Raw genomic sequence first — 27,926 nt, forward strand, 5'->3', positions numbered from 1 at the left:
ACGACACTTGGCCATATTGTGTCGTAAAATCAAGGTTGCCAGTTATCTGAAGCTTTATCTGAAATTACAGGAAATGCTTTTCCGCCCTCCACAAATGTTTAAACCGTTCGCGACAGAGCAAAGCAATATTACATGACCTTCCTAACACCGAATCTAATGCTGAGGAAGTCGCACTTTTGAATCATGACGATCGGCCGTTGCGTCTGTTCTGCATACGAGCCAGAATGGCAGCGCCCACAACAATGTCGGGGAACGGAGTGCCGATACTCTAAGCGCAGCTTATTTAGTGGCTCTAGTCCCTACTAAGGTGAGACGAGGTATAGTGGACTGCTTTTTTAAACTCAGGCTAGGCTCGCTCAGTTGTTTAGTTGTATAATGCTTTTGTGGATCGTGAATAAAGATGTTTTGTTGCTTTATCGGCAGGCTCTGCATTTTTGTTGTTGTGACGTCATCCTTGAAGGTAATAAAGCATATGAACTCTACGTAACAAAGTAAGCGATATCTGAGAAGAGAAGACGGCACATACAAAGAATCTAATCTGCATGGGCATTCAGAGACACGGGGAAGCAGGCGCGTCAAGATTGTGCCAGGCTCCGTGACGACAGCTTTTGTCAGCCCTAAAAAGGGGCTTTGTCAGGGTATTAAAATAAATAAACCATACACTTGAAGGGAAGGTGTGAGTTCGTTCCGTAGACTGTTTTCAGATCTATTCTAGGCAGGGCAATATACGGCTCTAGCTCGGTTGGAACCAGGGTTTCGACGTGGCCTCCTACGCCAAGTGCACAGGCCAAGTCCTGGTCACGTACTTTCCGAATGCAGCAGCTCGAATCTCGTCCGTGATGAGAGCTGACGCTGCCTCGATGCGCTGCTTAAGGCGTCGAGTTCGGGGATGCGGCCCTTGTAGACCTGGGACTTCACAAACCCGCAAACGAAACAGTCGGACCTCTTGGCGAATATGTGCTGCCACCTAGACACCCGACTGGGTTCGAGGCTAAGTGGCGAGAAAACAACGCGCGCGCAAGGCCTCTCCCACCCGTTCCACACCCAAAACGTCAGCTACATCCTGTTCACCCATCGAGGCGCTGTGACCTAGATAAGGCTCTCCCAAGCTCTCCTTTGTCCACATCGTGCGTAATCTTCCGCCCCGAAGTCGACACAACGAAACCATCTTCCCTCTCTGCTCGGCCAGAAGGAAGAGAGAGAGGGTGCTGGAACCATTTACTCTCGAACCGATGTTTCTACAAAATTAAGGTCTGGCGATCGGGGCGTTCCCACGGCATGTTCGGCGATCCCCGGCCCATCCATGGCATCCTGGGAAGGTGTTGTCCAGCCAGTGCCTTACACTCGTCGACCAGTGGGGTCGCGCATCATCCTGCATAAAGATGCATATACGTTCCGCTGCATGTGACGTATATTTCCAACTCGGGAAGGAACTCATATGCTGCAGCATCAGGGGCTTCCATGTTACGTTGTCATTGAAGAAAAAGGGGCCATGCGACGCCCTCTCGCCAAATTCCGCACCAGTGCATGTGGATTTAATTGTCGAACACCGATAGCGGTAAGTTGTCACCTGCCCGTCCAGGTGATTTGTCGCGCCTCATCATTGAACAACAGAAACTGCAGATGATATTGCCACGCGCGTCGACGAGCAAGCTCGTGCGTGGCCCAGTGCTTACCGTTGGCTTACCACGCTTGACTTTCCCGCGGAAGGTGTATACTATAGGTGACATTCACTTGACGTCACTCGCTAGGTTCGCTGCCATCGCCCACCGCGGTCGCCATCTTCGAGGTCTCTTGCTATCGCGATTGCCATCTGGCCGGACCTTTTGAGCGTGGTTTAGCAGTATTTTACAACTTTAAAGGGTCTTTTTGATCGAAACTAGGGGTTATTCTTATACTTTGGTACTTCTGAAGCGTTGTGGGAGTATTTTTTGTGTGTTTTAGTTTGTTTTTGTCGCGATCGGACTCGTTTACCGCGGCCGCGTTGTTCCCTCGGCTCCATGAAGCGCTCCGTGTCGCCCGCCGTGCCGACGGCGGTAGCTCTTGCAAGAACTAATTTTTCTACTTTGGTGCTTTTGCAGCACGGTGTGATTACTCTTTGTTTTGTTTTGCTAGTTTCATTAATGTTTTTCTCTAGCTGATTTTCTGTACTACGGCCGTGTAACCGTGTGGCTCCATCGCCGCTGTGTCGTACATACGTCGTGCCTTCGGTGCTCGTTCCTGTGCAGAAACATACCGTGCGGCTCACAGGGTGCGCAGCTTATAAAAAATGCGGCGCATTTTCATTAGCCCAAGCGATTTAAAAACCGCATGTAAGCGATTTGGCGAGCGGGAAGACAAGCGACGGCGACCCGCTTCGCTGCCGCTCGATCACTCGCGCGACGAGGCAAACCGCATGAAAGCGACGGGAGGACACGACCAAGGCGAGGAGCGCTAAGTTTTCTAGAAATCCCAAAACCGAGCTACGCGACGAGTGACAGTGAAGGGTGAACCGCATGTAAGCGATTTAGCGAGCGATGGCGACAGCGACGGGGGTCGGCGACGAGCGACGGAGATTTCTCGCGGTCGGTCGTCGCGTCGCTTGGCTTTTGGATTTCTAGAAAGGGTCGCTTATCGCCTTGGTCGCATGCTCCCGTCGCTTTCATGCGGTTTGCCACGTCGCGCGAGTGACCGAGCGACAGCGAAGCGGGTCGTCGTCGCTTGTCTCGTCGCTGTCGCTCGTCTCGTCCCGTCGCTCGCCAAATTGCTTACATGCGGTTCAGCCTTTAGACACGGTACTTGGCGGCAACAAGGAAAACGGCCCGCCCCCGAGACTAACTTTTCTTCTCTCTTCTGTTCAACGAAGCTTCAACGATAGGAAATTAGCACACAGTAGCAGCGGACGATCGCGTAGCGTACCCAAGCCAGTCAAACCGAGACCTCGAAGATGGCGGATCGACCGTGGCGCTCCCTGGCAAAATCGAACCTGCAGGCTCAGTGAATAGGGAGTTTTCGTAGATCGTTTTCGCCGTCCCGCAAGGCCCTCCGCAACCCGCTACGATAGCGGGAACTCCACAGTCAAGGCTATCGGCGCGCAGGCGCAGTAGCAACTTCTTCGTTGCGGAACGCTTAGCGGAGGGGGCAGCGCGGTCTACGAAAACTCCCTATTAGGGAGTTTTCGTAGACCGCGCACCGAAAGTTCTACGCCGAATGATCCAGAAACCCACGAGGGTACATAAGGGACTCCGCAAGGCGAGCGGAGTCAGTTTTCGCCCCAGCGTTCGACGCTGCTCAGATGGCTCAGACCGTTCCATTAGGGTCATAGCAGAGAGGGTAAAAGAGAAAAAGAATGCACTCCCCCTCTCACCCCGCACGTTGACCGCTCCGCCGAGTGGGCTGTAGCTAGCGTCCGGTTGGCGTGCAAACTCTGTTTAAAATCGCGTCATTTTGGAACTTTCAAGCGCAGATGCGCAGATTTTGGTATGCCAGTTGTCGTGTAATACTATTCTAGATAAAAAGACTCACAGGGTCCAATTGCGGTGTTACCTGCGTGCAAATAAAAAACAAAAATAGGGAAAACTGTGTCAGATTGGCCGGTCTCTTTGGCGAAAAGAAAATCCGGTTGCTGTACCTTTTTTACTATACAAACGTTCGTACTGGTGTAGGCCTTTAGCGACCATGAGTGGAAGTCTGAAATAATAAATAAAACGTGCTCTCCTGCCGCAATACAAGCAGTAGTTGAGGGTAGTACTGCCGGCTGACTCAACTGCTATTTAAGTAACGGAAATAAGATAAGCCAGTTGATCATTTACCGAAATAGAACAACAGAGAGCTAAAGGCTGATTTTGGAGTAGCCACAACTATTCTAAGAACGCGAATCACTTCACAACGGCAGCCACGACCGAGAGTTCGATGTTCGGTAGAGCCCGCCGATACAGCCCAAAGATGGAGAACGGCAACTTCCCGGTTTGTCGTCTGCTAGCGGAGTCGGGCGCGTGCCCTCTCTCTCGTTTTACCCCGTCGAACCCGCTGAACTTCCCGGATGTGTGGAGAGGGCGCTGCGGTCAAACAAAATGGTGCCGCCCAGAGAGCGCTAAATGGAATGGTCTTAAATGAAATTTCGCGCCCCTCAAAATGGCAGCGCGTAGCCCCGCTGCCATTTTTTTTTTTTTTTTCCATCGCGCACAAGTTGGGTGGACTCGGCTCGGCGCCCCCTCCCAAGTGGCGCCCCAAGCACTTGTAATCCCCCCCCCCCCCCCCCCCCCCCGCCCCTTCTAGTTACGCCACTGACTCTGCTGTCACGCCGACTTCGACGCCCGCGAAGCTCTATAATTATCTTTTGTACCCTTTAATTTTTGGCTCAAGTTCGCCTCATTAAAGCTTTATTTCTTCCTGTTTATTTATCGTCTTTTTGGTCACCACCCGTTACAATATGGATGTTGTCCAATCCTGAGGATCTCGTCGGTGTCGAAAAGATTAAACTCCCGAAAAATATTTTGAAGTGTCTGGATCGGACATGTATATCAGAAAATAAAGTCTCCGCGAACCATTTCTTTAGCTGAAAAACTACTGCATGGGACACATTTTGAAGTAGAAAAGAAACTGAAATTAACACCTACAGTACCGTTCCCAGGGGAAAAAAGTCAATCCATAATATAGAAAATAGGTTCGGTTTCGTTTCTGGATTAGAACGAGCCTGAAACACCGTTTTGAAAGAAATGAAATTAAGAGCGGACAGAAACTAATTGACTCCGTAAGTGTGACGTCATGGGTCCAAACAAACCGTTGCTAGGGTCGCTGCTATGGACAAATACATGTGGCTAGGTTTCGCTACGAAAACCCGACCGTTCAAAGATCGGGAGCAGGTTTCAAACTTCTAAAAATCAGATATAGAAAGCTTGAATGTCATATATGTTTCGACAGAAGCGTGCCGGTAATCGCTTGTTTTCTGAAACATTTACGACTTCAACTTCCGGTTCTCAAGATGCCTGCAGCAGACGACGAATGCAAGAATGCCATCTGCCACACGCCCGCCGGCCATGCCGGCGCCGGCGTCTGAATCGGGTAAATAAAGACAAAATCCAGATATTCCATTTGTTTGAAATATAATGAGTTTCAGACATAAGAATTCATAGCACGGTGCGATACGAAATATGGTTTATCGAAAGTCCGGGCGTCGATCGAGATGGTCGTCTGCTAAAAGATCGCAATGCACCCGTGAGAAAAGCACTTCAGGCGATCGGTAGAGATCCCAAATTTTGTTTGCGGACTCGCGCTGTTGGAGGGTGCTTCGTACCTGGTTGTAACCATCGCGTGGAGAAAGATTCTTGCAGTTTCTTCAGATTTCTGCAAAACCCCAAAAAGCGAAAGAGCTGGATAAAAAAAAAATAAGGTGAGTTTATTACAGATTGTACTCTCAACGCGGGTTCAATGGAGATATTCACCGAAAGAGCACATCCACTAAATTTAATGTATAAAAAAAATGCGAAATTTCGATAGACATGCAATTTTTTAATAACCTGACAACCTCAATAATAATAATGTTAACAAACGACTTACCTCGACGGCGTACGATTTGTTTGTCATGCTGGCCTGCACTACGCCAGTAATGCACCTAAGGTCGTCGTCGTAAGTTATCTGCAGGACGTAGTTTGATTTTACGGAATTTTCGCCCCTCTGAACTAAGCTAGGTTCTACACAGAAAAAAGACGCGCATCGCGGAGGCCTCTACGGCCATGGCGATGCACTTGCTCGTGTTGCTTGTGTCGTCTGCTACCAAAGCAAAGCGGAGTGGAATACTTCAGAAATTGCTTTCAGCGTTGCAATGCGACGCTGAGATGGCAAGAAGATCTTCATAATTAGATATCAAGAAGTTAGGTTGCTTACAAAATATTATTTACTTACTTGTAAGCGAAAATCTAGCCTCGTGGGGAGTCTCCATGCATTAGTCCATAGCAACGTCCCTAGCAACGGTTTGTTTGGACCCAGACGCCATGTTGTGACGTCATCACTTACGGGGTCAATTGATAATATAATAAATTAAGAATATTCATAATAAAAATAAATTAAGAATATTCATAATAAATTTTACAAATTTGTTTGAACAAAAAAATTCTAAAATCGGAAAATATTTATAAATGTATTCACGGCCGACTCAGTGTTGCAATTTTTGGCGTTGCTTCTGGTCGCTGTTGGTGGCTCTCTCTGGAAAGCTTCGTTTGTTGAGATCTTTCTTCAGGGGTAAATTTCAAGCACTTCAAGGAGCAAAGGAGGGCGCCGATACGGATGGACTGGTCTTGACTCTGTGCAAGCCAGCGGTAAGTGCCGATCTCGACAAAGGGAAGATGGGGGAACTACCGCGTGTGTCAAAGGATCGACGGCCGTTTCAAGGCTCTGGTATGCCTGTCCCCAGCTATGTTAATTAGTTTTACTTCATTCAGTTTTCCCTTCATGACTTCCATCAATCTTCTAACCTCCTCTTTGTGAGTATAATCCTTTTCACCTCCGTTATTTCATCCTCACCAGCACCTTTGCCAATTCCAAAGAAAGGCTCTCATCACATGACAGGATCACCTTGAGCAAAGTGGTGTCATTTTTAAAGGGATGCTACAACGAAATTTCGGCGCTCATTTTTTGGTCTATTTGTGTTCAAAGGAGCAGCATCACATCGAACATACCAATATCTTGTTAAAAAAGTCACGCAAAGGAATTTTAAAACGAATTAAACGATTAGCAAAGAGCACCTGGTGGATGTCGCTAACGCCTCGCTTGTAATGCCCGTCTAGGAACCTTGACAGCTAGTGACGGAGGTTGTGTCGCCTCCGGCCACGACGAGAGAAGAGGGGCAGGAGGAATTCCCCTCTTCCCGAGAATGCCTTTTCTGTGTCGCAGAAGTCGCTGTTGTCCCCCTACAAGATTACAGAAGATTAACCCATCACTCAAACTCCGTACAAAAGCAGCCACTTCGGTGGCTGGAACGACTAGGCCATCCTCTCGACGTCAGCCTCGCCGTAGCTTTGCTCGTCCTGAGACGACCTACGTCACGATTGCGTTGGATGTCACGTGGTCTCCGCTGGGCTTTCTCCGAACACTTGCCAGAGGGGGCCGTTTATAACGAAAAATACAGCCACCAGGCTCAAAATACATAAGTGCGATTGTCATTTACGGATACTGTGGATTATATTCAACCTATTTTTGAACACGACGGGAATGTTTCAAATTTCGTTGAAGTGTCCCTTTAACGTATAAACCGCATGCAAGCGATTAGGCGAGCGACGAGACATGCGACGGCGACCCGCTTCGCTGTCGCTCGCTCAGTCGCGCGACGAGGCAAACCACAAGAAAGCGACCGAGGCGATGCCGTCCGACGGCACTCCTCTCACGCCTTCAAGTGCCATCCGAAAGTCTCGTGTAAAGTGAAGTGTCAAAATGAGTTTTTCGAAGCTGTAGCGTAGTAACTTTACTTCAAGGTTTTGAGTTATGTCCGACGGAAATAAGTTACGGCCTGGTAATTTACGGAACCTTATTGAATGTTACGCTTTGTTCCCGAAACACGACGTAAACACAAAAATATTATAAATTGCTTCTGCATTACGTCCGATGCAGCATTCGAAAATTGGTTAAAATCACTGCTCTATCCATATCTCCAGGTTTGTTGAGGGGGTTGGAGTGTGCTCCTCGTATGTAGAGGCTACGTATGCCCGTCACATACGCTTTCTTTTTTTTTTTTTTTGTCTCTTTTTTTAACAATTTTTTTAAGAGGATTTTTTTTTTATATGAAATTAGTTTTCACACTCTTGCGACCGAATACGACCGAGAGAGACCAGACCGGTTTTTAAGCCTCTTGCAATCTCTTAGGACCAGCTCCGCTGCATCGCATCCGGTCTTAAGAAGTCGCAAAAGGCTTAAAGACCGGTCTGGTCTTTCTCGGTCGTACTCAGTCGCAAGAGTGTGAACGGCGGTGACACAAAAAAGAAAAGAAAAACATTAACACAATGGAAACCGCAGCACGCATGCTGCGAGCCTGAGATATCAGTGTTGGTTCGTGGTTTGTACGACAGATTGAGGGCCCATCGTCTCATCTAAAGTGTCTAAAACCCCTATATGTGCCATGATCTAGAAAAACCGTGTTGCTCGTATGTTTGGACCGTTTTGATGCCAGTACACTCCACAGGTGACTTGTCTCTTAGCTGTAGATGAGAAAGTTAGCCGTTGCAGTACAATCGCTAACCTGGGGTCTTTAACGTGCACCACGCAGTAGTAATTACACGAACCGTTGCCAATACCACAGCCTGCGCCGGTACGAAACTTATTCAGGTCGAAACGGGCAGCGGGTGGGGGTAACTTCATTTTTTATTTAGAGTTCCGTCGGACGTAACTCGAAACGTTGGGGTAAAGTTACGTCAAACGTGACTTTAATTTTTATTTCAAGTTTTGTACGTAACTTTAATTTTCATATTGAGTTACGTTGGACGTTACTCGAATCCTTGACGTAACCCGGGTTCTGTCGGACGTAACGCTAGACACTGCATTCTTTTTTTACGATTAACATTGATAAACAAAAAAACGAAGGTTGTTGACGAAACTTCGCAGAGCAAAAGGGTATGGGACTCCCTTTCCGGAGGTGCATGGGGGACAGCGTGGCTTTTGTTGCTGGCTGGACGCTGCGAAGTGGCGTGTACGGCCGGGCCAAGTGGGTTAATAGTTCTGTAATTAGCAGCCGCATTCTGTCGCCACCAAGCGGCGTGAATGCAGGCGGGGGGGTGGTTTAACGAGCTCTCCTGTGATACACGCGTCGTCCGGCTTTTTTTCGGACGGCACTGCAGACACAACCTAAAAATCCGAAAACCGAGCGATTCGGCAAGCGACAGTGAGAAATCTCCGTTGCTCTTCACCGACTCCCGTCGCCTTTTCTGTCGCTTGCAAAATCGCTCACATGCGCTTCAGCCTTTACTGTAGCACTTATTTGGACCAAATGAAGTGTGGGTCAAAGTACTTAGAATCTGCACACTATCACGCAAGGCATTTTCTTTTTAATTTTTATCTGAGTATATACTCTTCAAAGACTGCTGTGTCGGAATATTGATTACCTAGGTTTCTCTCGATGGGCTTTTTTTTGAGAGGGACCCTAGTATGTGATAAGTTTGCCGCGAAAGAAAGGTGAAGAGAAGTGAGCTAAAGCAAAAAAGGCAATGTCTGCACGCTGAACCCGCACAGCGCGCTTGTTTGTCTTGAGTTCACTCGTTGCACGAAGCACTCCAAGAACTTTTTGACCCGGACTTGCAATGTCTTTCATCGATGCGCTCAGGTTCTTTGTTTCTGTGTGTTTAGCTTGTACCTCGCCTGCCGGCCTGGCAGGCACGCGCCGCTGAACTGGACTGTGTTTTGTCATATTCTGGACCGTTACATTTTGCATACAATTTTGGGAACCAGTTGGCGACTGAGCGGAGTGGCATGGTTTTGGTTTTGATAGAACAGCAGTCTCCACTCGCACAACGAAGCGCATAGGGTGACCACCTACCTGCTAGTGAAATGCTGGACACGCAAGGGGGGAGGGTCAAGGAAATTCATTAACACATGCACCACGAACCGAGGCTCTGTTAACACATTTAATATCCTGTGCTGTTTATACACCTGCTAATTGTATTGCGCCCATTAAGCTCGATTAATTTTCACTCCCAGTGATATATCTTCTATGCCAAATGTGTTATTAATGTGTCGAAGTTGAAAATATAAAAACCGACTGTAGCAGAACTTAATGCATCAAATGGAAATAAGAAACAGTAAATCTTTTTTGGGCAATTGTTTCTTGTCAACGCTCACTTTTATCAACATGGTCCTACACAAATTTTTAACATTATATTCTTTTTCGACCGTTGAGAGTTGGAGGCTTTTTTGCCGTTTATGGCTGCCTTCACTAAAACAAAAATCCACAGCAGCCCTTTCGCGTTGACACAGTGATTTCAAAATAATTACAATATTTTATAGTGAAACCTTTGGTGAGCAATTCTTAAAATATTTTGCCAAGGGGAGAGGCACAACGGAGCATGCGCGTTGGTTCTCCTGCAATAACGACGGTTGCTTCCCACAATGCTCGGATAGAAAATGGTGTACCATTGCGATTTACACGATAACCAGTGACATCCGCACTTCCCTGTGCCCCGTTTTTCGGCAACAACATGAGTTGCAGTGCGAATTTTGTTACAGTATAAAATGCGGGACATTTTGAAGATTTGAGAACTTCTTGCGGGACGCGGGACACGAGCCCTCAATGCAGGACAGTCCCGCGAGTCGCGGGACGGGTGGTCATCCTAGATGCGCGTGCAACTGCAACCTGCCAAAGTTGCCCTCATGTGCATGCGAACATGATTGCACGACAGAGGTACCAGCCGGGACGCTTGCAATTCATTGCTTTGCATTTGCTTGCTTTTGTCAAAAATCTGGCACGTCGGGAACCAGTAAAACGATGGCAAGCAGTTTTTTGGAATTGCTCGGCAATGCCTACAGCACTGTACACTTCTGGGATATCTCAATGTGTCTTTGCAGACATTGAAAGCGTACATTCATTGCTTCCGAAGGCACACCGAGGCTTGCAGCAGCCTTGCAGAAAGTTTCGAAAAGCAAAAGGAAAAGCACCCGCTAGTCGTACTGGACCTTTTTCTTGCGTATAGTTTCGCATTGCACTGCAGTAGTTAAATATGTGTTTATCAGTCAGAGACTGCTTCCCTTTATTAAATTATATAACCAGTCAACTTTTTGCTTTGATATTTTCTACTACTAAGCTGGTCATTTTCAAATAAATATAATATGTGCAGTTTGGCTCTTATTTATCTATAGCGGGTACATATATATGTATCATTTAACTGAAGCATTGCAAAATGTGTCATGTCATTGGCATTTCAGCTAACATGTTCAAAGAGTCTGAGGTAGTCTAACTTGACCATAATGTGTTTATTGCAACGAGCAAAGTGCCCTTCATTTGTCGAGCACTTAAAACAAATATTTTTATTTTTCTAAGAATATCTGCTCCAAAAGCCACTTTTGCTGCTCCACAACGGCTTAGGCCAATCACATCACTGAATGATGTTAGTGTGGGTTAGGGTGCTTGTACATAAGCTCCAATGAGCGCATTCAGTAGCGGCCCCTTCAGCTCCGAATGGAGTCACGCGGCTCCTCAGCTGCTTTAGTGCGATTTCCGCTTCCTCCCCTGCCAGACGGTCTCCGAATAAAATGGAAGCAGACGATGCCGAGCACGATCGCTTTTATTTGACGCCTTTATTGAAGAAGTCTTGACAAGGTCGTTAAAGAAAAAGCGAGTGACTGTACCCATCAGCGCTGCTGTTCGAAGCGATCCAACGCCATCAAGCCCTTCGCGGGGCGGTGCAAAGGCTGCTTCTGTTTTAAAAACCGAGAAAAACGTCGTCAGCACACCCAAAATATGGAGCTCAGTGAATCTCTTTCGCCGGTCGCGATACTTTGATACGGCCATGCTTTTGTTCTGCCCTTCATTACAAACTTCCTATAAAATGTATTCGTATATACACGGGAAGTTCGGCCGCGCTCAGCGATCAAGGTTTTGTCGGCCGAAGCGAGCATCAGCCAACGTACACCCTGATTTAGCTACGACAACAAACCATTAATCGGGATCATGCTCTGCGTGAGTGTCCGACCGGCTACCAAAGTCGCGTTCACTGCCTGCCTTGCTCTGTTCAGCGTGGAAAGGACTATCGTCGATATTCACCGAGTTTCCATGCAACGGCAATCAAGACAAGGCTACAAATAAACCATCTACGTTGTTTATTAGCATATTCAAACCGAACAAAATACGGTCCAATGCATTTTCCGAAAAGAGCCTTACCTGGAAAAAAAATACAAACGTGTTATTCGTCTTACCTTGAGAACTTTTCACTAACAAAAGCAATCAAACTGCACACCCGCAACAAAACCAACGTAACTTATCCTGCCATTTTATTATTTTTTTTCTCTTTTAGCGTTGGAATTTTGTCAGCGATCCGGAATTACATCATGTTGCGCCCCTTTCCCTTCTCATGCGCCATCTCCGGAAGTCGGTTTTCGCCGTCTAGTGGAAGGAGCGCTGACTCCTTGACTCCTGGAGCCACTACTGAATGTGCTCATTGGGAACAGAGTTGTTCGTTCATCCATCTTGAAATTCAAAGTTATGCAGGAAAGTCACTATTCACGCATGCAGGTGCCATGCTTTCACGAGTACGGCTGGTGCTTTGAGCTCATACTTTTCATTATCACTTTGACGACCACGCCGCACTTGATTATGTACTTGCAGGAAATATTTCGCCGAAGTACTATTTAGAAGATGAGCCATGCAGCACGACACGCAAAGAAACTTTCAAGTAGGTATACTTTTTCTCAACAAATTTTGTTTCGTGAAGAAGCACGCCCATCCATCGTTGGTTTTGGGCTCTCGATGCCAAGCAATTATCGCCAACTTTTTATCGCAGTCTCCATACTAATTCTGGCTGCAGGTATCAAATGTAGGGGTGCGACATTGAGCATATTAAATGCTAGCAAATTTGTGATTTAGTGTTAACAATGAACTGTGATTCAAATCTATAAAAACATGTTTTTGGTCATCTGCTCTAAAAAAGTTAAGTGCCGATAATCCAGTAGTTAAGAAAAAAACGTTGCTTGCCTATTTTATTTTATTAAAGAATCGGTGAAATTATGAATGCTTAGAAAAAAGCTTTCCCACTAGTTCAAAGAAAACATATTTGCTGCAATAAATTAGCTGGGATACCATGGTTCTATAATGTAATGGCACATACAGCCCTCATACTAGGACTTGATTTTTCGTATGTGGTGAGTTATCTTTCCCCGCTAAAAAATCAATGTGCTTGGTTTCGTGATGGGATTAGTCACCAACTGAAAGAGTGAGTACATGTATTTATTTTCTGCTTCATTTCGAGACAAAATATTTTCGGAAATGTATGCCATAATTATCAAAGTTGCAACTAAATTGTGAAAGGCACTTTACCTTTCACAATTTAGTTACAACTTTGATAATTATGGCATATATTCCTGAAAATATTTCGTCTCGAAATAAGGCAGAAAATAAATACATGTACTAATGATCATACATTTATTAATATGCTGCTAAACAAAGGTCACTGGCTAATAATGCACTTTTGGCAAAGAACTCTTGTTCCATGAACCCTTGTGCAGCAAGTGTCTTTTAAGTTGCTAGCTTGCCCGCTCCTTTGACTTTCAAAGCAGGAGGCACAGCGTGTGGGTATTTTTATTTTTAATACATTATTATAATATTAGCAGTTTTCAGAATTGGGATGCAAAAATTAAAAGGACGTCAGGTATGAATAATCATTAACTATAAAAATCATGCAAGGAAATTTTGTTTATCTTGTACAGGTTATGTTAACAACATTTTTTTGCAACACTCCGAAGTGGACTGATTGCAGAAACAATTTTAAATATGAAGAAACATCTGGCATCAAGTAGGATTTGATGCAGAAGGTCCCTCAATTCTCCCTAATTGAAAAAAGAATGACGGACAAAAATAGATGAGGAGAGAAGTAGAAACATGACAAGTAAACGAAGATCACACTTTCACTCTCCAGCCTTAAAAAGAAGGGTATATTTTTCCGTTCCTCTTTTTTATGCTCCGATATACCTTAGTAGAGTAGTCTGTTTGGTACCAAGATAAGTATTTTGGGCAGTACTGCAAAGTCATAAAGCATTACGGCTTTACAGTAGCTTGTATCCCTGCATACTGAAGGAATTCCAGAACTGCATTTTCCGCTAGCTGTGTACAAAATTTCTTGGTACAATCGCACAAACAATTTTGGTATGATAGCATTGAAGTCCTATATGTTGAGTGTTCACTAGTTTCACACTCTAATGAATGTAGTCTCACCAAATATGAGCATATTTTCAAGTTGTATTACAATTCCACTGATTAGTAAAAACATTGTAGCACTAATTCCGAGCATTGTGATTATTTTGTATAAAGCAAGGTTGGTGCTGCTCCTTCCAAAACAAAGATCAGTGCGAACAGTCTTCCGGTGACGAGCGGCCGCCTGTGCCAAGTGTTCCTATGACAACATGACCTAGATCGAGTAGGCCGCTGTGACCTGTTGTAACAAGTTTTCCGGTGACGAGTTGGATTATGACGAGTGACCTGGTTCCAGGGGAGAACAATCAACTCAGGCTCCCTTACAGAAAGCCAATCTAGGATGTCTAGTCCGAGCCATGTGTAAGGCCACAATAATTAGCTGCAACAATCAGGCTCTGTGCAGTTTTCATTTCAACTTCGTAGCTCTTTTAAACACTCATCTATCACTTGTTGGACCATACGTTCGGGAACTGCAACATCTGCCTTCTGCCCTGCTCGCGTAAGACCAGGTGCAAAGATGCGGAGGCGGCATCCTCCAAAGTTGATGTCACTTCATTGCAGACTATACCAGCTGTTTTTGCAAACGCTTTCAAAAGTTCCTACTACTAGGGTGTTCGAGAAATAAACTCTTTTCGGGAACAAACTTCCGACCACGGGGGACGTCGAAGGTTGCAGAAAAGAACCACGAATTATTGAAAATGAACAAATGGTCCTGACTAGAAACTTGCTGAGCGTCGTTACAAACTCAAAGATTAGTCAATTATAGGAAGACAAAGCATATGCGAAGCGTGGGGATGTGCTGAAGTTCCCACTCGTGAAGCAGGAAGAAGGCTGGCAATGTGAAAATGTTGATAACAAAATGATCAGTGTTTTTGCATCGCCAGCCTTCCATTCGCTAATTAAGTGGAAACTTCAAACACATTTTCACGCTTCACAGATGCTTTAACTCTTCCCAAGGTTATTTGATTTAAGGGTTTTTGATAAGTCTTAGCAAGCTTCCTAATGAAACAGTGTTTATTTTTTACAAATTAACAAATTAGTACAATTTAAGTATTTGATTTTGTAAATATTAAAAATACCGCAGAAGCGCCCACTTCGTTCCAGCGCCAACTAATTATAATAATAATATTTCTACCGGCTCAGGACAGCCGTGACGCCACAGAACATTTTCCAAACTTCGGAAGTTTACAAATTATATGTTAACCGCCCGATTGGACTGGACAAGTGCCCATGTCTAGATTAACCCTATTTTCAGTGAAAATGGGGTGGATGCTTCGCCAATATTTTGCGGTAGTGTTTTTTTTCTTTTGTTTTTTGTAATTTCTGATATTTGCCTTAACTGCCAGTTCGTTCCCGAAAATATTTTTTTCAACAACCCAATTTAAAGGAATTTTTGAAACTTCACAGTGTGCGAATCTTGCAATGTTAAGCATTAAGCGACACTCGAAACATTTCTTGGAAAGAGGGACATGGCGGTCATCCTGTATGGGTGGATCTGATCATCCCAAGTTCAGTCTGATCTATCTAGAAAAATTGAGCACTCTCTACTAAACAAATTTAGAAAATATATAGGGACAAGTAATCGTTTCCATGGCATAATTATCTCAGATTTTATCTTTTGCCAGTCTCCCCCTTAACTGATAGGAATTTTACTGTAATGGCAATTCGACAGAAAGCCAGAAAACGGATTGTGTTAACATACACAAACAACCACCCATTGCTAGGCACACGGCATTCTGTTTTCTCGTCCATTTGTCACTGTTATCTCAATATGGCAAAATTGTGGATGTCTCTTGTGTGTTGTCCTCATAGCTGTCTGGCTAACCTGATGTGCTCGGAGGGTGTGCCTACTTTGTTCTTAATCACGGCGATTGCTTTCTACATTTGGTCCCAGTCATCTCAAGTGGTCCTCTGCCTCCTTCGTGATCGTCCATGCTTACGAACCTGATGACAGCCAGCAATTCTAATGGAACCGATCCAGTCCTTATGTCTTGGTAAGTTTTTCATTTCCACCTCTTTCATAACGAGAGTACAGTGGCTGTGTCTAGACTACAGGTGGTCATAGCCCAAAGCAGCGCTTTTTGTACAGCTGTCCACAGATTCCTACCAGTTTGTGCCGATTCGGAGATCCTCCACCAGGGACGCTCAGATAAAAATGTGCAGAGTGATATGGATTATGCTTCTCAGGGAGGGAAGCAAGTACTAGGATTGAAGTTTAGGGGAAGCTCATGGCAGCGGGAAAAGTGTGTGAGGAAGGTAAATTTGGAGTTCCCATATACGGGAAGGTGAAGATGAGATAGAGGAAGCGGGCTTTCTGCGAGGTACCAGGATAACATTGGTAAACAATGAACAGTGTAGAATGTCAGCCATTGCTTCCTAATTTTTTTTATTCGCAAAGCATGCCACAACGTTTTAGTGAAAATCTATAATTTGTGCAAACATTAGAAAACATTCCTATTCTTGGCCATCTGATGCATCCATTTAATAGGTGTTGAGCATGTCATACTCTTGAACAGATTCAGGATGGCAGAGAGCAACATCTAAAAGCCAATTGCTTTTTTAATTTTCTTGCAAATTATGGTTTTAAAGAGAATGTTTAAGGTGGTCAGAGGGGGGATTGCAAACACTTGCAAACTAAAGTCCTTGAGTATTTCTTCTTCGGCTAAAAACATGCGCATTGAGGTCATGCCACCTTTTTTCATGTTGCTGACATCTAATTTTTTTCCGGGTTTTGTGTGTGTGTGTGTGTGTATGTGGGGGGTGTCAGGGTCGGCAGTTTGATAAATATAAAACAAACTACAAAGACCCTAAATGCTGCCATCTGTTGGAAAGTGAACAAATAAGCTTCCAAACTCAAGCATTAGCCAGACTTGTGGTTCATTGTGGTCCATAACAGAAAGCACGAAAGAAACTCCTATTACCAGCCTACCGTGCGTAAAAATTGAGATGTAGAAAGGAGAACCTTTTTATCAGATCGAAATGGAATTGTCTATCGTCTGAGGTAAAGACGGGGGTACTAAAGACCACGAGTTATAGGTAGAGATATGAGGAGACACTCTGGGTACAGGCAAAGGTAACAGCAGAGCATGTAAGTATGGAGAGTCCGGTACATACATAAACAGAGGTGGACTTTTGTATTGCTTTGGGATGGGAGGGGCTGATGAAGGAACAGGGGATCTCCAAATGGTTAAGCAAACTAAGAGAAGGCTGGAAGTATAGTGGGAAAAGCTAAAGAAGGCAGTTTCTCAAGGGTTTGCTCAAATCAAAGTGCCATGCCCCAATTCATCCAGGATAAAAAATATTGTTGAGCCAGGAATCTTTCTATCCAAATTTCATGCAACGCTAACTGTCTGGTTGCCAGAAGGCTGCCTTCCATTTCCAGCTGTTTTCCTCTGAGACTAGCAAAATCTATAGGTAGCACTGACCACATGAGAATGGTAACCTTTTCCAAGGGACAACAGTAAACTGCCACTGTTGGATGATGGCCATTATGTTAAGAATGGCAATGCTTGCCACCTCTATGAGGAATGGACCAAGCTGGTTCCAAGTTTATTGGCATTTGTAAAGATCAAAGTGAAGCAAATATGTGTGACGCACGAGTGTCACTTCAGTGCGTGTGGACCCAACAATGGCGTAATAGGGCTCTGACCATTGTAAAGTTTACTTTTGTGCACTGGCACCATAAATGTAAGCTAACTCAGATTCTGCTTTCTCGAAGTTCATTTTGTGGCTAAATTAGCGGGTGTTATGCCTACCTAAGCCACATACCTAAGCTTGCCTCAGGATGGGAGGATTCAATGAAGGAATAAGTGATCTCCAAAATGTTGAAGCAATCTAATGAATGCTGGAAGACTGGTGGGAAGGGCTCAAAGAGTTCAAGTGATCGCTCAAAACAATTGCTTTGACCTAATTCATCCATCCAGAATAAAAAAAAAATTGTAGAGCCTAGTATCTTTACATCTAAATTTTACACAATGCCGTCTTGCTGGTTTCCAGAAAGCTGCCTCTCATTTGCAGCTGTTTTCTTCTGAGACCAGCAAAAACCTGGGTAGCACTTGCCAAATGATAATGGCAACCGTTACTCTAGGGACAACAGTACACTGCCGTCTTATGATGACGATTGCGATGAAAAGGCAGAGCTTGCCGCATGGGCTGAAATGGTTCCCACTTTATTTGCATGCATGGTGCTCCAAGTGCTTCTCATGAGGGGCACTTCACTGCATCACCTTGTGGGCTAAGCTATTGTGTGGAAGGGCTTAGAGCAGAGGTGGACAACATGCGGCCTGCGTGCTGCATCCGGCTCGCGAAAAGATTTTTACATTTATCTTGTAATATAATTACAAGGAAAAGCACTTAACTTAGCAAACAACATAAGTATATTGCATATCTCTTAAGGAAAATGCTGCTCAGCAAGATATATTTTTGTGCGGCTTTCATGTAGAGAGAGCCTATTTGGTCCTTATATTGCCTATCAAAAATCTGCTGCTTCTCACGCCGAAGGCAATGGGTAATTAAAACTTCTGGTATATCTGTGATAGTATTTTGGTATAGAAAAGTAGGCAAGTCTTACAGAAATATATGTTTATGTTAGCATCATCTTGTAAACATTGAGATAAATGGTATGTGCAGAAATTAAACATGAAGAATAATTGGTACTTTTTTCACTGATATAAATGCAAGATATTGGCGAGCTAGAAAGTGAAGGGGGCCGCCCTCAATTTTCTTGAACCAGGCCTTTGAAAGACTTAATCTGGCACTGCACACGGCCAGCACCACACCATTCATAATAGAGCCAATGGTACAAAATTTGAACTTCTCTAACAAGTGCTGTGTCAAGGTCAATCAAACCACGAGGTTTTAAGCAATGCTTCTCTTTCCCCTGTTCTACCCCTTACAAAAGTAAAAACTAGTGATGGGCCAAACTTTTGCCGAATCCAAAATTCGGCGCTGAATCTTAGGATTCAGCAATGCCGAATTTTTGCCGAACTTTTCGAAAGATTCGGCAAAAATACATTGTTGCCAGACCTAGAAGTTGATATATCGTTTTGCGTGCAAAGGGAGTTTTTAGGATTTTTTACTACATATTGACACAGTTATTACTAAACAAGCTAATATTCTACAAGATAATTGTATCGGTGTCATTTTTGTGTGTTTACTGGTAATTTTAAATTGACTTTTTGCAGAAGTGGTGTAACAATGGGGTTTGGTAGTAGGGGGCGCAGTCAGCGCAGTCACGATATGCGAGTTTCGGTTTTGAGGCCTCATCAGTGCACGCCTGCAAGTGTATTGTTGAAATAAAGGCGGTAACACTGTGTTCTTACTTTCTCCGCTTTCTCTGCGAGTCACCGCTTCGTGCGTGAAAATGAATGCAACGGCTGCTGAGCCTTCATCCCAAGAGATAACAATGTTATTGTAAATATGCATGTTTTTCGATTTTAGTCACTTTAGCTTTGCATGAAAGTGCATTCCATATTCGCAACATCTCGTTTTTCACTTTTAAAATGCCGGTTTCTGATGTTTGGACACACCGGACATTTATGAAGATGTGGAAGATTTAGGGATGTCGGTTGTGCAACGTCGAGCATGATAGTTGTGTGTTTAGTTTTGTGCAGGTAAAGATGGAAACCGCGAAATAACATTAACTGAAAAGCAATATTATTTTGTTTTGGTACAAACTACTTGTCAGCCGAAAACAGGATTGCTATAATGGCGAGGAGTGCTTTAAAGTACTTGTCAGTTGTAGCGGCAACTACCTCGTTGCATCACTGGAAAGATCAAATTAAAATCATTTTATCCCAAATGTACCACATCATTTGTCAGTTGCGCAGTGGACTGGGTCGTTTTTGCGTCAATTTTTGGTTTCTGGTCGATCTTCCGTTCTTGAGGCAGAGAATATTAAAGAGAACCACACTCACAAAGGCTGAACACAGTTACCATGTCGCCCACTCCGCACCCTGCCTTAACCGCTGGTAGCACTACACAGTACAGTGGCAACCGCACAACCACACGGCAGCCATTTGCAATCCATGGCCCCATCGCGTTCTCGGACGTGCGCAGACGCTTGCCGAATTTTTGCCGAACATTTCTTCAAAAGTTCGGCATGTGCCGAACTTTGCCAAATCTGAAGTTCGGCAGATTCAGTCCATCACTTGTAAAAACCTTTGCATCGCCAGGTCCAGTGCAATTGATGTTTGACCATACAATTTCCTACAGAGCCAATCCTAATTGTCGCTTAAACCTGTTTTGTACAATTTGTCTCTTTAATTAACACAATAATGTCCTTCTCACACTGGCAAACAATTATTGCCTCTTCTACATCTCGCCATTTCAGAGTACCATTGAGACAGGCGTTCGTCTTCTTGTCTGTGGTCTACTTCTTAGAATCACGTGTAACATTAACTAGCCCTCAGTAACTGTCTCTTGTGGTAATCTTGCTTGAAATCAAGGCTGCAAACTTTGACTCAGTTGTCTGGAACTCATGTGCTGTTTCCCTGAGCCTTGCAGATACTATTCTGAAAGCAAGCAGCAACAGTGTGTCAACTGAGTACTTAGAATCTGCACACTATCATGCAACACTTTTTTTTTTAATTCTTATTTGAATATATATAGAGGGTGTCTCCAAGCAGTATTCAGGCCTAGCAAATTGTCTGTTAAGGGTTATTAAATTTTTTACTGTCTTTTGATAATGTATTTATTATTCTCAAATTTGGTGAGTAGGTTTTAGAGAAAACATGTTGACTGAAAAATTCTTATGCACCTACCGTAAAATATAAGCGCCTTCCCAAAATTTGGAGATAATTCGCCTGGATATAGAGGGGGCTCTTACTCGGATTGGGCCTAAGATTCAAGATGGCGACCACAAAATGGTGGCCAGTAAAAGTAAAGAAAAAAAGCATTATAGCCTGCATTATTCAAACATTTATTTACGGACACTCCAATCAATATTCAATTCGGAAAACGGAAATTCCGGTATTCACCTCAGTCGCTATCAAAGCCACAAAATAATTCCTCAGAATCAGATCCAACTCAGGTCTAGGCCCTCAGTCCGTAGCTCGTTGGGTTTCTTGGGGACAATGGCGCCGTTGTCAGACAGCCGTTCATGAAGATCGCCCTCCTAGCCGCACGTCCAGAGTTCATTTCGCGCTCTGAGAACTAGTACAAGGTGTCGTCAACTTCACTAAAGATGGGCACCAATGCTCAATTTGCGTTATACCTTTGACTCCTCGAAGTTGTGTTGCAGCAAAACTTTGTACTTCGTGTCCCTCTTGCGTACTACCCTCTTATGTCCAACTTGAAATGGCAAGAGGTCAGATAGACATTTTTGCCATTCTTCCGAGGTCAATCCACAAATTTGAGTTTCTTTTGCTCCGTATACGGATGCTTGGCCAACAAGACAACCGCTCCCGACGCAAGCACTAAGGAAATGGCAGCGATGGCTGGTGGTGCGTTCTAGCAGCCTCTTGAATTGGATGGGATTGAATATTGGCTTTGCACACTGTGACAGCCGAAAAGCCCGAAACAAAGCTAGAAAATGCCTTCGGGATGGGCGGCTATGGGAGGGGGACGCTTGCTCGGTCGTGTACAGAAATGGGAAATTCCTAGATGTGGGGGGGGGGGGGGGGCCACTTGCTCAAGTAGGGCGCAGGCTCGGTATTTTATGGTGGTCAAAACCTTCTAATTGATGCCTTTTCACAGATTGCACAACATAAAGCAGACAAAAGTTTCTTTGATATGAACACCCAAAAGCAAATCCAGCAGATTGAGTGTGTGGTTCCATCTTTGAGTGGCAGTTCCAACCGGATGATTCTAACTTTTTCGCTCCCTGTTCTTTGGCAAAAATGATGTTTCAACTTAGCTAAAGTCTACACCCATGAACTTTGAATACAATAGAAGCCCCACCTAAACACAACTTCGTGAAAACTTTCATTGCAGCCAGTTCAATGGATTCTTTGTACAAGTTTTGCTATGTTGCTAAGCACATACCTTCCACATTATTTCACACGACCATGTTTATTTTTCTCTGGATGAACAAGTAGGGCAGATCACCGGCAGGGTGCAATGATGTTAGTGTCGGCTAGGGTTCCTGTATATAAGCTCCCATGAGAGCAGAGTTGTGCATTCATTCATTTTGAAATTCAATGTTATGCGGGTAATCCACTCTTCCCACGTGCAGCAACCGTGCTTTCACAAAAGTGGCTGCTGCTTTGAGCTCATTCTTTTCATTATCATTTTGACAACCACGTCACACTTCATTATGTACTTGCAAAAAGTATTTCTCCAAATTACTATTTAGAAAATCAGTCAGGCAACACAGCATGCAAAGAAACTGTCAAGTGGGTATTCTTTTTAGCGACAAATTGCTTAAGGGTGAACAGAATAGACAGGCTGGCTGTCGTGTGACGTGCTTTGTGGCTTTGTGTCCAGGTGAGATGTTTGGGTACCAGGGATGTATCAGTGAAAAGGCGGATATCTGTCAAAGGACAGGAGGTATGAAATGATCTGTTTTCAGATTTTTATACCGAAAAACCGGCTTTTGACTTTCTAACTTTTATTGGCTTATGAAATATGCTATTAATTTAATGCCAAACTACATTTTTTTATCCCAAGCCAAAATTTGTTTCATTGAGTGCTTCTTTGAACTGATGTAAAAATGGAAAAAATGAAATTCAACCACTCAGCTGATGCAGAACTACAATAATGGCTGCTTATTTCTAAAACATGTGGCTATCTTTTTTTGTGCTTTCTTAGTGTATCCTAATGCAATGAGGCCTTGTAGGAGACGGAGCTGCACTTTCGAGAGAGACCAGCTGCCCATTGAAAGCCACTGAGGACATCTGGTTTGGGTGTTGTTCCTGTACCTATGACACCAGAGATCAGCGTGGCATCGTGAACCACCTGGTTGCCCATGGTGATGAACAATCCAAGAGCCAGCATCCTCCCGTGTCCTCTCACTCCAGGTCCAAAGTGCCAAGCAACGCTCAAAAGCACAAAAGCAACAAGTTCAAGTGCAAACTGTGTCCTCAAGCCTTTGCTAGTAATTCCCAACTGACCAAGCATAGCCAAACACACACTGGTGAAAAGCCATTTAAGTGCAAGCTTTGCCTAAAAGCCTTTGCTTGGAATTCTCATTTAAGAAGGCATAATGTAACACACTCTGGAAAAAAGCCATTTAAGTGCAAGCAGTGCCCTCAAGCCTTTTCTCGTAATAGTGCTCTGATCTTACACAATCGAACACACTCGGGTGAAAAGCCATTTAAGTGCAAGCTGTGCCCCCGAGCCTTTGCTCAGAATGGCGATCTGATCCGCCACAACCGAACACACTCGGGTGAAAAGCCATTTAAGTGCAAGCTGTGCCCCCGAGTCTTTGCTCAGAATGGCGATCTGATCCGCCACAACCGAAGACACTCAGGTGAAAAGCCATTTAAGCGCATGCTGTGCCCCCGAACCTTTGCTCGAAATGCCCATCTGCAAAACCATAACCAAGCACACTCGGGTGAAAAGCCATTTAAGTGCAAGCTGTGCCCCCAAGCCTTTTCTCGGAATTCTAATCTGATCCGCCATAATCAAACACACTCGGGTGAAAAGCCATTTAAGTGCAAGCTGTGCCCCCGAGTCTTTGCTCAGAATGGCGATCTGATCCGCCATAACCGAACACACTCAGGTGAAAAGCCATTTAAGTGCATGCTCTGCCCCCGAACGTTTGCTCGAAATACCCATCTGCAAAACCATAACCAAGCACACTCGGGTGAAAAGCCATTTAAGTGCAAGCTGTGCCCCCAAGCCTTTTCTCGGAATTCCAATCTGATCCGCCATAATCAAACACACTCGGGTGAAAAGCCATTTAAGTGCAAGCTGTGCCCCCAAGCCTTTGCTCAGAATGGCGATCTGATCCGCCATAACCGAACACACTCAGGTGAAAAGCCATTTAAGTGCATGCTCTGCCCCCGAACCTTTGCTCGAAATACCTATCTGCAAAACCATAACCAAACACACTCGGGTGAAAACCCATTTAAGTGCAAGCTGTCCCCCAAGCCTTTTCTCACAATTCCAATCTGATGCGCTATAATCGAACACACTCAGGTAAAAAGCCATTTAAGTGCAAGCTGTGCCCCGAAGTCTTTTCTGAGAGCTCCAGTCTGATCTGCCATAATCGAACACATTCAGGTGAAAAGCCATATGAGTGCAATTGTGCCCCCAAGCTTTTTCTCGGAATTCCAGTCTGCTCCGCCATAATTGAACACAATCAAGTGAAAAGGCATATAAGTGCAAACTGTGCCTCCAAGCCTTCTCAGAGTTCCGGTCTGATCTGCCATAATCGAGCACACCCAGGTGAACAGCCATTTAAGTGCAAGCTATGATCTCAATCCTTTTCTTGGAATCCAAGTCCAATCTGGCATAATTGAACACACTCGGGTGAAAGCCATTGAAGTGAAGCTATGCCCCCAAGCCTTTTTTCGGAATTCAAGCCTGATCTGCTATAATCAGACTCAGGTGAAAAGCCAATTATGTGCAAGCATTGCCCGGAGCCTTTACTCAGAATCGTATATTAAGAAGGCATAATCTGACATACACTGGTGAAAAACCATTTAAGTGCAAGGTATGCCCCCAAGCCTTTTCTCAAAGGCATTCTGGTCTGGCATAATCGGATCCATACAGGTCAAAAACCATGCAAGTGTAAGTTTTGTCCCCAAGCGTTTGCTCTCTATTCTGAACTGAGCCACCATAACCGAACACACATTGGGGGAAAGCCATTTAAGTGCAAGCTGTGCCCCCAAGTCTTCTAAAAATCCCGATCTGATCCGCCATTATGGAACACACTCAGGTGAAAACCATTTAAGTGCAAGCTGTGCTCCGAGCCTTTGCATGGAATTCACATCTGAGACACCATAAGCGAACATTGGTGAAAAGTAATTTAAGTTAAAGATATGCCCCAAGACCCTTTTTCAGAGTTCTTATTTAATCTGCGATAACTGAACACAGTTGTGAAAAGCCATTTGAATGCTAGCTGTCTACCCAAGCCTTTGCTCAAAGAGTAAGCTGATTAAACACAGTCGAGCACACGGATTATAAGCCATATAAATGCCTGCTTGCACCCCAAGTCTTCTCAATATTTTCATCTCTGATGCCATAATCAAGCACACAGATGAAAAGCAATACAAGCAGGGGTGGAAGCGCTGCGCCATTGTGTGCCATTCCACTTTCGCTGAGCCATCCTCCTCCCAAGCCCAAATGTTGCACCACAAAAGTTTTTTCAGTTATGAAAGCAGGTGACTTGTTTGTTTGATAAAAACAGGTGTTGATTGCCCATTTTAATCTAATGAAAATTATGATTTATTCCAGACCAGGTAAGTAGACAGTGCTCCATTTCGTTTCATAGGCTGTCAAGCGCCAGCAGCGCAGGGAAGATTGCGTGAGTTAGTTGTTTAAGTTTCCGTTCCGTACCAGTGCCGTCGAAGCACTTGTCTGGGCGCGTTGCTTTGTGCCATCAGTGCCACAGCTCGGCCAACATTGCATGTAGATGTCTGATCTCCGAAAATGGGAACTGCATAGGTGGCTTTGTCAGAAGTATTGAGACTTACTTGCTAGTTTTGTCAGCCACTTTTTTTTAACAAACTCCTAAACAAGCTTTTTTATTCTATTCAGTCATGCTTGTTTTAGTACGGTCGTAGGCACGTGTGTATGAGCAGAGAAGATATGAAGTTTTCAATTTTCTGCATTTGTACTATAATGAGAGATTTGTATTCTGTTGACTTGAGTATTGGAATACATTTATGTTTGCTAAACAGGGACTTGGGGAGCATTTGTATCCCCTAACAATGAAAACTGTAGTCAGTTAGTATTGGGCTTAATTTCATCCCATACTATTGCATTTTTAAATGGTTTTGTTTTCAAGTTATGGATACTTGTGATTTGGGTTGTTAAATAGGCACGTTTTGTTTTCATGACACTTAAGCTGTGCTTATTTTGTTGACTATGCCTTCTATTGGAAATCCATAAGAGGAACGAACCCTCTACCAGGACAGTTTGCAATAGCTACCATTTAGATAAATTGCATTTATGATGTTTGCTTTTTAATGGTAAGGGCTGGATTAGGATGTAAGGAAAGGGTATGTTTGGAAATGGTGCTGTACGTTACATGTAGATGCTTTTTAGTTATGATATTTGTTGTACTTAGAAAAACATCTCTGCGCTTACAGACCCAAGTTCGACCTGGGTGACCAGCTCCAGGATTTACTTTAGCCGCTACGAAACTCTACTTTTGTAGTTCCTGAACTGTTCCAAAGGGGCATCTTTGCTGCTCTCAGACCTGCTACAAAAGGCTGAAGCTTGCTTCCACCCCTGTACAGGTGTCCCCAAGCCTTGGCTCATTCCGATCTGATCCACCATAAACAAACGCAGCTGTGAAAAACCTTATGGTGCAGCTGAGTTTCCATGACTGCTCGGAATTGCAACTTTATGAACCTCACCAAAAACACTCATAAGTGAAAAGATATACAAGTACAAGCTTTGTCCCCCAACCTTTGCTTCAAATTCTCATCTGGCTTATTATATTCAAATGCACACAGGTCAGAAGCCTTATGGCTGCACACTGTTTACCGAGGCCTTGCATCAGAATTGAAATCTGATCAACCACAGGTGAAAGGACATACAAGTGCAAACTTTGATCTGAATTTTCGTATCCCTCCGTAACCGAGTGCGCACGGGTGAGAATGACATTTTGATCCGCCACAACCTAGTGTACTTTAAAGTACACTAGTACACTAGCTGCAAGTTTAGCCTTCCATGTTTTGTAACATGTGAAATCATTTGACTCATGCAGAGATATACACCATTTCAGTTGAAGTGTATAAATGCATGCGGTGCCCTAAAATGACATTAATGCATTGGCTTAAAGAGTACAGCAATGTTCCTGTAGATTTTATGATGCATCCGCCTTATGCTAATCTGATCCACCATAAACAAACACAAAGCTGTGAAAAACCTTATAGTGCGGCTGTGTCTCTGGATGACGAACCTAAGGGCGATTGCATTAATCAGGTGGCAGGGAATGGCCTTTTGCGCTGTCGACTTCTCAGAACGGTTGGTTGCATATCCAGTATGGTTACCACATTGATTGTGCACACATAGCCGAACTCTTGCATTGCTACAAGCCTTTCATCTGAATGCTACTGTTTGTAATCACATAAATGTGTTGACAAGTAGGAAGCAATTCCTTGCCAGAAGTGATCAAGGGGTTGGTCAGTGTAATGACAAACCTTTAAAATTTTCAATAGATTGAAATAGGTCAATGTAGCTCATTTGAGGTTTCGTCTCATGTTTGTTTTTACTCCTGTCTGTATAAAAAATAAGCACTTGCAGAAAATAAATCTGAGCAGATTTTCTTTCGATTATCAAAAAAAGAATCAGTTTTAATTTCTATACTGGCTTTTTTCTGCTTTTGCGATCCTAGTACCCTAGTGTAAAGTAATTTTTTCGGTTTTAATTTTTTCATCCTGTAGCATGCCCTTCCGTTTTAGCAATCAACTCGGCTTGGAAATGATTTTTGAGTGTGTGTGCACTGCAGCGGTTCCTGCTCCTAATTTGAACTTTGCTATACTCGGGAACAATGTTTTTTTGGAATTACCGTCAAAGGCACTGGCACGCATTCCTCTCCGATTTTGAGCACTTATGGAAGTTGTGCGTGCGCTCTCTTCTCCGAAAGGCAGAGAAAAGCTATCCCCCTAGTATACCGTAAAATACCGGGCAAGCGCCCACTTAAAATTTAGAGATGATCGCAAAAAATGGGGAATGGGCACTTGTCCGGTCATTAATTTTACACATAAATGTACTGTGCATATTTTCTCAGATCTTAGAAACTTGTATATCGGCGCTTAATGTGGAATGGGCGGATGCATGGTATTCTACGGTAGTCGTATTCCCACACCACCAAGCAGGTTTTACAATGGACAGCGTGTCAAATTTTAATACTCCATAATGCATGTTCAACACTCTGTTGAAGGAGGGATGTAGAGAACTGAACTGGCTTGAACTCGCTTGTATTATAAGTGTTCTTACTTGTGACAAG

At 44.1% G+C, this 27,926-nt stretch overlaps 1 non-coding gene and 1 pseudogene across 1 annotated transcript; one reads left to right on the top strand and one right to left on the bottom strand.

The window, feature by feature from the left end:
* Positions 1–6,306: 6,306 nt before the first annotated feature.
* Positions 6,307–27,264, top strand: LOC115313883. Its single transcript, XR_006076935.1, has 4 exons — positions 6,307–6,461; positions 12,281–12,347; positions 15,756–15,855; positions 26,059–27,264. It is a non-coding gene; the product is annotated as an uncharacterized LOC115313883 (transcript).
* LOC121833924 lies at positions 23,081–23,842 on the bottom strand (annotated as a pseudogene).
* Positions 27,265–27,926: the final 662 nt, after the last annotated feature.

Source organism: Ixodes scapularis, unplaced genomic scaffold (assembly GCF_016920785.2).
Source record: "Ixodes scapularis isolate PalLabHiFi unplaced genomic scaffold, ASM1692078v2 ptg000065l_1__unscaffolded, whole genome shotgun sequence".
NCBI lineage: Eukaryota > Metazoa > Arthropoda > Arachnida > Ixodida > Ixodidae > Ixodes > Ixodes scapularis.